The sequence below is a fragment of the Chrysochloris asiatica genome, unplaced genomic scaffold (assembly GCF_000296735.1).
Source record: "Chrysochloris asiatica unplaced genomic scaffold, ChrAsi1.0 scaffold00198, whole genome shotgun sequence".
Lineage (NCBI taxonomy): Eukaryota > Metazoa > Chordata > Mammalia > Afrosoricida > Chrysochloridae > Chrysochloris > Chrysochloris asiatica.
In genome coordinates, this window is record NW_006408716.1 from 5,012,548 (window position 1) to 5,025,455 (window position 12,908).

Consider the following 12,908-nt stretch of genomic DNA (forward strand, 5'->3'; position numbering starts at 1 on the left):
TAACAACCTGATAGCAAAATACGCAAAGTGTGTGAACACATGACTTACAGAAAATAAAATGCAAATGGTCCTGAGCAAATGTGCAAAGGCTTCATATCTCTGAAAGAGAAATGCAAATTAAAACTATGCTCTCATACTATTTTTATGCATCAAATTGGCAAATATCCAAAAATTTGATAACATAGTCTGCTAATAAAACTATGGAGAAACAGGCACGTGTATTTATTGCTGGTGGGTGAGAAACTGGTACAAGTCCTTTAGAAGGGAATGTTGCGGCATACAATTGATCAAAATTACAAGTGCAAACACCTCTGAAGTTCCACGTTTAAGAATTCACATATTATAGACATACTTGCAAAAATGTAAACTGACCCAACTATAAGATTACACTCTGCAACACTGTTTTGAAACAGCAAACAATTGGGTAGACTATAATTAGGCAACTGGTTACAAAAATTACAGTACACCTCTATATACTATGAACTATGATGCAGCTGGGAAAAAGAAAAGAAAGAAAGCAGTTCATACACAAATATGCAACTATCTCTAAGATATGTTATCGAGTGAAAAAGCAAACTGCAGAACAGGAACAAGATGGGACCTCAAAAAGTTCATGGAAAAATTCTATGATCTTTTCATTCCATATTTCCACAAGTTTTTGAAGCCCTCTCATATATAGTATGAACCCATTTGCATTAAAAATAAGGAATGCGAATTTTATACATATCTGTTTATAATCCATTAAGAAAATCTCAAAATAATAATCATCAATAATGTTGCTACCAGACAGGGCAGAGAGGAAGGAGCAGCGTGGCGCATGGGAGAAGTTTCAGTCCATTCCTTTTTTATACTCTAAATTTTGGGGCCATATGAATGTATTACCTATTCAAATAATAAATTAAAACGTTAAGTTCATTTTTTTAAGAATGATGCTTTAAGATCGAAAACGGAAAACTGCAGGAAGAGAAGGAGGCAAAAACCTGTCAGACTAATCGATACAACTGCAAGATGCAAATACCTGAGGATGTGAACGAGGAGTAAAACATAGAAAATATGCACCAAAACATATTTTTAAACAACTCATACATGTCACATAAAATTGAAGTTTATGCAACTTGTTTGTATACATGTGTATGTGTATGTTGTTGTTGTCAGGTGCCATCGAGTCAGAACCGACTCATAGAGACCCCATGCACAGCAGAACGAAACAATGTCCGATCCTGGGCCAACCTCACTACCGCCGCCACACTCGAGGCCATCAATGATGCCACCTGGCTGATCCATCTCGTTGGGGGTCTTCCTCTTTTTCTCTGATCCTCCGTCTTACCCAGCATACGTATGTGTATATACATTTCATAATTCTAAGCATTTTCATGGACAATGTTCTTCGTCCCTAGCAATCATTTTAGAAATCATTTTGATGAAATTAAGAATGGATATGTTCAAAGAAAAAAAAATCAAGATATAAACAAATATGATAGCAAAGAAAGCAATGACCATGGATTCAGTGTCAATTCTATTTTCCCAGGTTAAAAGTTGTTGCTTTTTTAAGCCTTCAAATCTTGCCAACATGTTGTTCTTTATTTTTAAAAAAAATCAGAATTGTGTTGATAGAAATTCAATAAATATTTTAGGAATGTGCTCAACTGTTGATGTTAAGTCAACTCGGTTTTAACTCTTAGCAGCCCTGTATAGGGTTTCCAAGGAGTGACTGGTGGGTTTGAACCACCGACCTTGTGGTTAGCAGTCCAGCGTTTACCTTACACCAGACTTCCAAACATTCAATGATAGGCAATAATTAAATAAACCATCACTCTCCCATACAATGGTATGCAATTTATGCTGTGGGATACTTAATGATACCAAAGATGTCTGCACTGTAAGGTAAGCACTAGACTGCGAACCACAAGGTCAGCAGTTCAAACCCACCAGCTTCTCTTTTGAAACACTATACAGGGTCACTATGAACCAACCTGGCGGCATTAAACAACAACAATAAACAAACACCAGAATAGTCACAGTGGTTATCTCTGGGAGTGGCATCATGTCTGACTTACATTTTTATTCTTTTTACATATTAATATTTCCTAATATTTCTATAATAAATATGTATCACTTGTAGTAAAAAAACAATGAAGGTTATTAAAAGGAAAAAAAAAATTAAGCGTTCAGATGAGTTGATTCCTCTCTGAGAGAGCTACTCTAAAGGACAGCCACTTAATCTGGGGTCTCAAGTCTAATATTTTTTAAATTGGGCTCCAGAGAAACCTAAAAACTTTCCTTGGAGGCTACTGAAAGCAAGAGAGATTGGGAAGAGGGAGAGACACAGGAGGGGGGCAGGTCTATACCATGCCCATCCCTAATGTACCTACACAGATACACACATACCATCCTATACACACCACACACATAGGCACATGCAACCACAACCACACACACACACACACACACACACACACACACGGCCTGAGTAGGCCCACTCTCATGTTTTACAAATACACCTTGTGGCCTATCATTTAGCTTTAATAAAGGGCCCTGCAAATAAAAGAACAGGGGAATAAATACTCCACAAAACTCTGCCCTTATGCCTAGTTCAAGTGCCAAAGAAGACATTTGACCCTCTTTACTATTGAAAATGCTTTCTCAGGACTCAGGAAATGAGCCTAGGGGATGCGGGGGGGAGCTATATGTGTGTGTGTGTGTGTGTGTGTGTGTGTGTGTGTGTGAGAAAGGGTAGCTGGAGCGCTCATCAGAGGTGGGACTCAGCAGTACTCTGTGGGAGGCAGGGAGGGGGCTTCTTTGTCCACTACAGAGAGGCTGAGGTGAGAGGGGACCTGGCCAACAGGAAATGAGTAGAGGGCACCCGGAGAAGCAGGAAAATACTGAGAGAGTGAATTACAGTCCCTCCTGGTGTGGCGCTGCGGGTTAATGCGCTGGACATCAAGGTCACTTTGAACCATAAGGTTGGCGGTTCAAGATCACCAGCCGCTCCTCGGAAACCCTATACAGGGTCACTGTGAGTTGGTACCGACTTGATGGCACTTAACAACAACTCCTCCAACAGATCCAGGACACAACATAAGCTGGTCTTTAAGAATGTGCAGGGGATTACCACTGGGTCGCGGTGCAAGCTCAAGGTCCGCTTGGCACCGCAAGAGGTGAAGGCGCGCTCTATGGGGGTCTCCTCGCGGTTGTGAGTAAACCCGGGTTTCTGGCACACGGGCACTATGTCAGACAATGAGGACAATTTTGATGGTGACGACTTTGATGATGTGGAAGGGGAGGAAGGACTAGATGACCTGGAGAATGCCTAGGAGGAGAACCAGGAGAGCGTGGAGATCCTGCCCTCAGGGGAGTGACTGCAGGCCAACCGACCGCAGGCCAACCAGAAGTGGGTCACCACGCCGTACCTGACCAAGTACAAGCGAGCCGACCTGCTGGGCACCCAAGCCCTCCAGATTTCGATGTGTGCCCCCATGACCGTGGAGCTGGAGGGGGAAACAGACCCTCTGCTCATTGCCAGGAAGAAGCTGAAGGCCCAAAAGATCCCCATCATCATTCCCCGCTACAAGGAGTGGGGCATGAACGAATTCATCATCAAGGAATGAGTCCTTCCAGCCTCACCTCGCCTTGGCCTCTACCCTTCTGCTCTTCATCTGTGTAAATAATAAAGTGCTCCACCTTCCAAAAAAAGAATGTGCTGAGAAATATAAACAGATAAACAGATACAAGGACAACAATGTTCATTGCAGCGCTGCTCACAATAGACAAAAACTGGAAACAACCCAAGTATCCATCAACGAATGAATGGATAAACAAAATGTGGTGTAGTCATACAATGGAAACTTCTTCCGCTATAAACAGAAATGAAGTTGTCATACACGTTCAACATTGCTGAACCCTGAAAATATTGTACAGAGTAAAGTCGGTTACAAAAGAAACAAGTACTGTAAGACCCCTCTTATTTGAAAGATCTAGAATAAGCAAAGGTATAGGGTCCAAAGGTCATTAGTGGTCACCAGAGAGGTGGAGGACCCATCGCTTAGGGGACACTGGGCTTCTGTTACGGATGACGGAAAACTTGTGAATGAGTAACAGTGATGGCTGAACACACAACACAATGAACAAAAGGCCACTAACTTGTACATGTGACGAATGTTGAACTGGCAAAATGTATATTCCCAAAACAAATATGCATTTAATATATTTATTTACAAATGTATGTTTATATATTTTGCTTATATTTATTTATATGTATAACTATATCTACTGTTGTTGTTGTTTTTATCATTTTAAAACAAACACGATAAGCCACATCTCTTATCAGAGATAACTGGATGCTGAAGACTAAGACTGGCTTTCCCTGACTTCAGGGGCAAAGCCAGCATCCTCCTGGTCCTACAGCCCTCCATGTTAGGGCTCCTCATTCACCCACAGCTTGTCTCTCTGTAAACAAGAAGGAAAGACCGGTGTGCCCTGCTAAGGCTGAGGCAGAGAGACACTTGTCATTTGGACACCTGGCTGCATGGAGTGGCTGAATCTCTTCCTACTTCTGAAAGGTCATCAGTCTAATGTTGTTGTTGTTAAGCATCACTGAGTTGATTCCAACTCATAGACACCTTGTTAGGGTTTCCGAAGTGTGGCTGATGAGTTTGAACCGCCGACCTTGCAAGTTCAAACTGACTTTAAGGTCAAGTGCTTATCCTACAGCACCACACCAGGACTCCAAACAGTGATCAAGTGTTTACTACGCACCAGACATTCTCTTTGGTGCTGGGAATACATCACCTAGGAGGACTACGGCAGATTGTTAAGTGCTGTTGAGTTAGTTCCAACTCAAAGCGACCCTGTATAGTGTTTCCAAGGTTGCCTACCTTGATCAGAGCACAAAGCCTCATTTTTGTCCGGTGGAGATGGTGATGGATTTGAACTGGCAACCTTGTGGTTAGCAGTCCAGTGCTTTTCCAACAGTGCCATTAGCACTCCATAATACAAAACCAAACCCGATCCACGGCTACTAAGTTGGTTCAGACTCATAGTGACCCTGTATAGGGTTTAAACCCAAGGCTGTAAATCTTTAAAGTAACAAAAAAGCCTCGTCTTTCTCCTGCGGAATAGCTGGTAGGTTTTACCTATCAACCTTGTGGTTAGCATTCCAGTGCTTACCCTACAACTCAATTTTCAATTTCAAAATTCAAAATTTATGAAGGCCCTCGGTGGGGCAACATGCTCAGCTGAAAACTCAAAGATTGGAAGTTTCAGTCAGAAGACAATTGTCCTCCGTAGAATTTTCAATGGCTCATTTTTCAGAAGTAGATGTGGCTATCCCATTTGTTAAAAAATATATAAATACCAGTATATCTATTTATACATATAAGAAATAAGTATAAATAAAACATATATATTTGCATATAAACATATTTAATACATATTTATTTTGAAAATATATTTGTTATAAACCATTTACCATTTCAACATATATATTTCATAAGTCAAAGCATTTTAATAAACAATGTTCTTTGTCCCCAGCAATCATTTCAGAAATCCTTTTTACTGCCACTACACAATTGAAAGGAATCCTGGTGTGGCGCTGCAGGCTAATGCGTCAGACTGCAAAGCCATTTCAACTGCAAGGTCGGTGGTTCAAGCTCACCAGCTGCTCCTTGGAAACCCTATACAGGGTCGCTATGGGTCGGAATCGACTCAATGGCACTTAAAAACAACAACAATACATCTTAAAAGCAAGCAGTGGATTTCCCTTTCTCTTGAAATGAAGATTACAGTCCTTAAACCGGTCTCAAATATCTTGCAGCCCTGTGTGTGCGTGTGTGTGTGTGTGTGTGTGTGTGTGTTCCTTGTAGGCCTCAGTTCCAGGGTTCCAGGCATCTTGGCTTTCCTTCAGATCCTTGAGCTTAATCCGGTCTCAAATATCTTGCGTGTGTGTGTGTGTGTGTGTGTGTATGTGTGTGTTCCTTCTAGGCCTCAGTTCCAGGGTTCCAGGCATCTTGGCTTTCCTTCAGATCCTTGAGCACCAGTCAGGAAATCTTCCCTGCACAGGGCCTTGGCACACAGTTTCGTCTTCCTTTAGGTCTCACTGGTTCAGGGAAGAGCCCCCTGACCTTCCATGATGAATAAATGTCCTTAGACATACTGCCACAGACCCATCTTCTTCCTTCACAACACTTGAATTCATCTTGAAATTCTACTCCTTTTTGGTGTCATTTTCTAGTTAGCCGTCTGTCTTTCCCACAAGCCAGTAAATTAGGGTAGGAACCATGCCCGCCTTTACCTCTCCTCAGATGCTCAGGGGCTGACATGTTGCCAGGAAGGTCGTGTATTCCCAGCAAGCAGTGAATTGAATAACTGTAAGAATTCTACCGAGATGTTTTGCTCTGGTGAGTGGAGGAGCCATAGGATGGATTTGGTTACATTCCCTCTAGAAGCAGACCCAAGAGTTTTAAGTATAAGTAGCTTCTTTGAGACATGAAACCAGGAAAAACCATTAAAGTGCAGAGGTCTCAAAGATTGAATTGTGCCCCAGCCCCCAAATTTGTGCTAAAGTCCTAACCCCAGTGAAAGAATGCATGAGACTACCAAAAGCTCTGATACGATAGTGATTACGAGCAGACCTGCTACTTGTAAAATCAGTAGTTTGAATCAGAACTGACTTGGAGACACACAACCACCATCACCACCACTGAAAGTCAGGAGAGATAAGAAAGGGCTTTTCCTAGAGTCTTCAGAGAGAACATGGCCCTGCTAACATCCTGAATTGGATTTATAGCCTTGAGAACTTTGAGACAATACAAGTCTGTTTAAAGTCACCCACCTTGTGACTTAGGAGGGGAGGGGAGGGGAGGGAAGGGAAGGCCAGCGGGGAGGCAAGGTGCAGGAATGAGGCATAGTTTGCAGACTCCTGGATTAGAGGGCAGGGAGAGGGAGTGGATGGGACTGCAGGAGGCTAATGGAGGACCTGTGTACAGAATGGGTCAAGTAGAAGAAAGGCAGATAACAACCCATTTCCACATGGCTTTCTGGTAACTCCAGCCTCAAGCTCTGGGCATTCTGACACAAGGGTCTCTATTTCTGGTTCCCCACTAACCCACAACAATCCGCCCCTGCCTTTAGCTTGTGGATATCAAGCACTGGCTGACTCAAATGAAAGATGAAACCCTTTCCCTCCATAGACGAAAGGGCACCTTGTATGCAGACAAAACCCCACAATGGAGGGCTCAGAACATCCATTTGCCTTTATTTCTTGATCCCATCATATTTATGCAAAATGACAGAAACCAACAACGGTCAGAGCCTATGGGAAGCAGGTCAAGATTTTCACAAATTTCAACACTGTCCTAGTCCTCCATTGATATTCTTAATCTGCAAATACCGTCACTCAGCCAAACCTCCTCAAATGCTTCCCTAAGCACCTGCTGTGTGTCCGCACCATGCTAAACTCGAGAAGTACAGCTGTGAAGGTTGGTAAGTCCCGGTCTAAGTTGCCTAGAACCCAGGGGAGGAGGCACACAGACTCACTAGTCACCCAAATACATATGGATTTACAACCTGCGTAAATGCACAGATGAAAGGACCATCTGAGAACTTAACCTGGGGAAGGGGACAGTGGGATACTAACTCACCGAGGGGTCCAGGAGGCCTCCTTGAGGCAGGAACTCAGAGATGGGGGGTAGATGGGTGCAAGGAGGTAGAACATGTTCAACAAAAGTCACTGCATGTGCAAAGCCCTTTCATGGGGCGAAGGTCTCACCTTGGACAGTGAGATAGGCCTTGAAGTGCACTGTAGAGGATGACCAAGGGGCTCTTTTCCATGGACCTAACACCAGGCTTTCTGCTCCTGCAGAGGTTTTTTAAAAGCTTCGGGAACGCTATACAGAATCGCAGAGTTGTAACTGACTTGACAGAGCACTTAACAACAACAATATAATAGTTGGGAAACAGTGGGCACAAGAGGCCTGCCATGTATCCCTTAAACAGAGAGTTGAGAAAGATGAAATGAGATTCAGGCAATGGGGAAAAGAACTGACTTCCTAGAACACCTACTATATGTCAGCCTTCTGATATAGTAGGTATTTATACCATCTAAACTTAGTCATTCACTCCAGCGAAAATCTGTGGCGTTATTCCATGGTTGGTGTTGTCGTTGTTGTCGGTTAAGTGCTGTGAAGTCAGTTCCAACTCACAGCAACCCTGCATAGGGTTTCCAAAGAGCAGCTGATGGGTTTGAACTGCCAACCTTGTCGTAGAGTTATTAGCACACTCTATAGTCAAGTAAAGGGCAAAGGAGCCAGGATCCTCCCGCAAAAGAAGACTGAACTCATATTCAAATTCTTGATAAACTCTCCTGTTAAAGGGCAATTTTCTCATTTGCTTTATTTTAACCAACAAAGAACCATTTGGGGAAAAGACATTACCCTGAAACGACCTCAATCAATGCTTGTTTTCAAAGTTTACGGAGGTTGCCTAATGGAATAATTCAAAAAGAAGAAAGAGATATTTAACCCCTATTTAAAAATTATTCCTGGGTATAATCTTGGGATGGTGCTTTAAACAAGCACTTTGGAAATCACTTTTAGAAACATCTCAGAGTTCAACTTTGGAAATGGATACATACCTACATACATACCTATAAAACAATGGGGGAAACACTTCTCCTCATGTTATGCAAATGCGAAGTGGTGTCTTGAGATGAAATCTCCCATGACAGCATTTTACACAGGTCCTGAAAGTGCTGGATCTCACATAACAACAATGACAGAGGTTAGAGATGACGTGCCCTGAAAAACTGGGTTAGAAATGGCACAATAGCTGCTAAAGAGGCCAGGAAGGCTTTGAATAAATCACTCCATAAAGTGTGAGAGGGGGAAAATGACACAGTGTTTCTAAACTAACAATATTTTATATAGCGTGTGCACTTAAGTACGTATGTGTAACTAAATTAATAAATCAAATGCTACAAATAGTTCATCTACCTCCCTGAGAGTGTATATGTTCAATTTCAAGTCGTTCCCCCACTGTGAAAATGTACGAATCATTTTATGTGAGGAACGGTTCTGCATTCTAGTGTTTACAGGAACTAGCTATTAGGAACAGAATGGGAAGCTCACCCAATTCTACCCACCAGACTCAATTGGTGCTACCTAGATTATACACACCTCACCCCAACATTGGAGATAACATAGCTCCATTTTATTGACAAGGGATCTCATCCAGAAAGGCTTTGGAAAACAACAGCTCAGAGACACAGACCCAAAGGGTAAACCTATCTGCTACACTCTGAAAACCATGTCACCTGATAGTACCAGATGTCCCACCCCCCCCCATGTCGTTCGGTACTGCCAGGCTCTGAGCCATGGCTCACTCAGTCCCTCCAGGGAACATGACACTTAGTCCAGGCTCAAGACTCTAGCAACCCACTGACCTTGTGTCTGGCACGTCCCATAGAGTCCTTGTGTTTTCAATGAACTGAAGTCTGAAGCTTTCCCCTCTACATAGGCCGTGCCTTCCTTTATACATGTCAAAGCCCTCTGCATGCCAGTCACCCACAGAGCTGGGGAAGGAGTTGTCTAAATTCTTGTCTCCCAGTCATGAGTAAACCAATGGAAGCCACACTGTACTCCTTTCCCAAAGCCTCTGAGGACCGGAGCAGAATATGCCCACCCCACTCTGAAAGGCCCCCTCAATACCTACTGCTCGTATCCTTCTTGTATGGGCCACTTTTTCCATGGCCTGCGTGCCCTTCCTGCCACCAGCACCTTCTCCCTCCCACTTCCACTCCACTGTGGACCACTCACTCATATCTGCAACTCCATCCTCTCCCCCTCCAGAGCTCCGGATGTTCCTTTCTGAACGTCCATGGACAGCTCCACCATTCTGATGTCTTAAAGCAGTTCAAGAGAGCCAAATGCTAACTCCTAGCTTCCCTCCCTACACTAATGTCCATCCCTACACAGCTGTCAGACAACCCCTCTGGCTGGGTGCCTCAGAAATGCCTCTGGCATCATGCTTGGTAAACTAGAGGGTCAGCAAAGGCAAAGGAAACCCTCAATAAAGTGGATTAACACAATCATTGTAACAATGGAATCAAATGTGCCAACGATCATGAAGATAGCACAGGGCCAGGGAACGATTTACTCTGTCATCTGTAAGCTTGCCATAGGTCAGAGCCAAGTGGACAGCAACTAACAACCACCAGGAAGATAATAACACTTTACTTAGGGGAACATGAAAATGGTTGTGTTTCAACAACACCTAGGGCTCGGGCTACTGGGCTATTTTTGCCTTCAGACCTGCACTGAAGGGCTTGCCATCTCTCCCTCTCTCTCTCTCTGCATCTCTCTGTCTTTCTCTCTCTCACACACACACATACACAATTCTAAAGTGTGACTTACCCTGCAGAGCCCCCTCTATGTGGGGATCAGGCTGACAACTGTGAGGTTGTCCTGAGACCCTGGCTTTGTAGGGCTTCCTTCCCTTCCTCATTCTGCTCCCTGTCCCTTACCAGTCTCCTCTTACAACACTCCCTAAGGTCATCACTTGTACCTGAATCTTCCTGTCAAGATCTTTTGCTGGAAAACCTATCTTAATACAAGAACCAACCTTAAAAGACTGGTTGTCAAGGGCCAATTTATGTTTGTTAGCACCTGGCATGATGTCAGCTAGAACTACGTGCTCCTAAAGCAGTTGTTGTTGTTGTTATGTGCCCTCAAGTCGGTTTCAACCCATAGCAACCCTGTACAGGGTTTCCGAGGCTGTAAATCTTTATGGGAGCAGAACATTTCATCTTTCTCCCACGGAACAGCTGGTAGTTTCGAACTGCTGACCTTGCAGTTTGCAGCCCGATTTGTAACCACTACGCTACCAGAGCTCCTAAAGCAGTAGTTATGCATTATTCCTATCCAAAAGCATCATCCTGTCATCCATGCAAATGTCACCTTCCCTTCCAGGCCTATCCTTTAAGGTTGGGGCTATGGCTTCAAGCCCTGTGCAAGCCCCCATGCCCAACACAGGCTAGGAAAGGCAGATCCTTAGGTGTGGGCTGATCTTGGTCCAGTGACTCCAATGCCATGAGGAGCCGCCCTTTTGGTGCCCCAAAACTCTCCTTCACCTTTGGTCTAAAAAGGTTGACAAAATCATTATCCTCTCCCCTGAGCCTCTCAGAGGGTCCCAGACAGCATGTGGGTCCTGTTCAGGACTTGAGTGAGCTGTAATAAGGACAGGAGACCAGTGCACGAGGCTGTCACACATCCAGCCGAGAAGAAGCATGGCTGGAGTCCCTCCATTCCACCCATGCACGGGACTTGAGCTCTTCAGTAATGAGGGCACTAATGCCACCAGCCCTGGCAGAGCAGGAAAGGTGAAAACACTGCACTAGAACAGGCTCCCCAAAAGGAAGGAGGAAATGAGGACTGTTGGCAATGTGCCTGCGTAGTGCAGAAATCCTGAGTGCGCATGGAAAGGACCCAGACAGGAAACTCAGCCTAGGACTCATGGAACCCATGGAGTCCGTGAGAAGTGCATGGTGCGAATGACAGGGGAGAGACACAGCTGATGTGAAACCTCAGGACTCAGATCTGAGGAAGAGACGAGGAAAGGGCAGCTGAAGCCTCTTGAGTACCTACAGCTTCCAGACTCTAAAGAGGTTATATCAAAACCAGCCATGTATACAAAGGGATAATATGCATCCAAGTCCCAGACAATAGAAGAACTTCTATGCATTAGAGTTATGGGGTTGGAGAAGAATACTGAAAGTCCCATGGACTGCCAAAAGAAGCAAATCTGTCTTAGAGGAGGTGCGGCCAGAATGCTCCTTAGAAGTCAACATTGTCAAACTTCATCCTCACACTTTGGACACGTTATCAGGAGGTATCACTCACTCCCTGAAGGACAGCATGCTTGGTAAAGTGGAGGGTCAGCGAAAAAGAGGAAGACCCCCTCAATGAGATGGATTGGCACGGCAGCGGCAGCCGTGGGCTCCAATGTAACAACAATTGTGAGGAGGCTGTAGGAGCGGGCAGGGTTTCATTCTGTTGTGCACAGGGTCATTATGGGGCAGAATCAACTCAACAACACCTAACAACAATCCTCAGTATCATTTTAAAAAATAAATGAATAGGACAAGTGCCCCCAAACAGCTGACTGTTGAAATGAATTAGGGAGCATGGATTCAGTGGAGTACTTTGCAGCTCTTGGAAATGAGAGCATAAATGAATATTTATTGATGTAAAAGACTTCCATGATTCATTATGAAGTGAAAAATCCGATTCAGGAGCCAGATAGTAAATGTTTTTGGTTCTGCAGCACACTCTTCGCTGTAAGTGCTCAACTTTGCCCTTGTCACCTGAAAGCCGCCATAGACAATATGTAAATGAGTGGGCATAGCTATGCCTCAGTAAAGCTTAATTTACAAAATAGTCCAAGGATGCCCATTTGCCGACCCTTGTTTTTCAGTCTACGTAAAGATATATGAATCCAAGGGCATAGCGAGGCCCTTACTACCTGCAGATGTGTTTTCTCAGACCCACGTGGTGATATAAAAAATTTATATTAAAAAAAATAGTTTGATATTCCCAGTCTTACCAGAAAAAGCAAAATAGCTAGTAACACTCATCCCCACAGTTCCACATGGTACCCACCAGGTGGTTGCTGAATAGCAAGTTTTCACATTTCATGGAGTTCGTGTTTTCCAATTGGCCATGGGCATGGGCCCCCCATCCTTCCCACCACCGATCCTATAGTCCGATGTTGTAGTCCTATAGTCCGATGTTGTAGTCCTATAGTCCAATCTTATAATCCTATAGTCTTATCTTGTAGTCCTATAGTCCAATCTTGTAGTCCTATAGTCTTATCTTATAGTCCTATAGTCCGATCTTATAGTCCTATAGTCCGATCTT

The 12,908-nt window shown here is 43.9% G+C and overlaps 1 protein-coding gene and 1 pseudogene across 1 annotated transcript in view; one reads left to right on the forward strand and one right to left on the reverse strand.

Moving 5' to 3' along the window:
• Nucleotides 1-12,908, reverse strand: part of GRID1 (glutamate receptor, ionotropic, delta 1) — a 1,105,771-nt gene that overhangs the window by 664,564 nt on the left and 428,299 nt on the right. The gene's annotated exons all lie outside the window — the stretch shown is intronic.
• LOC102813360 lies at nt 3,228-3,608 on the forward strand (annotated as a pseudogene).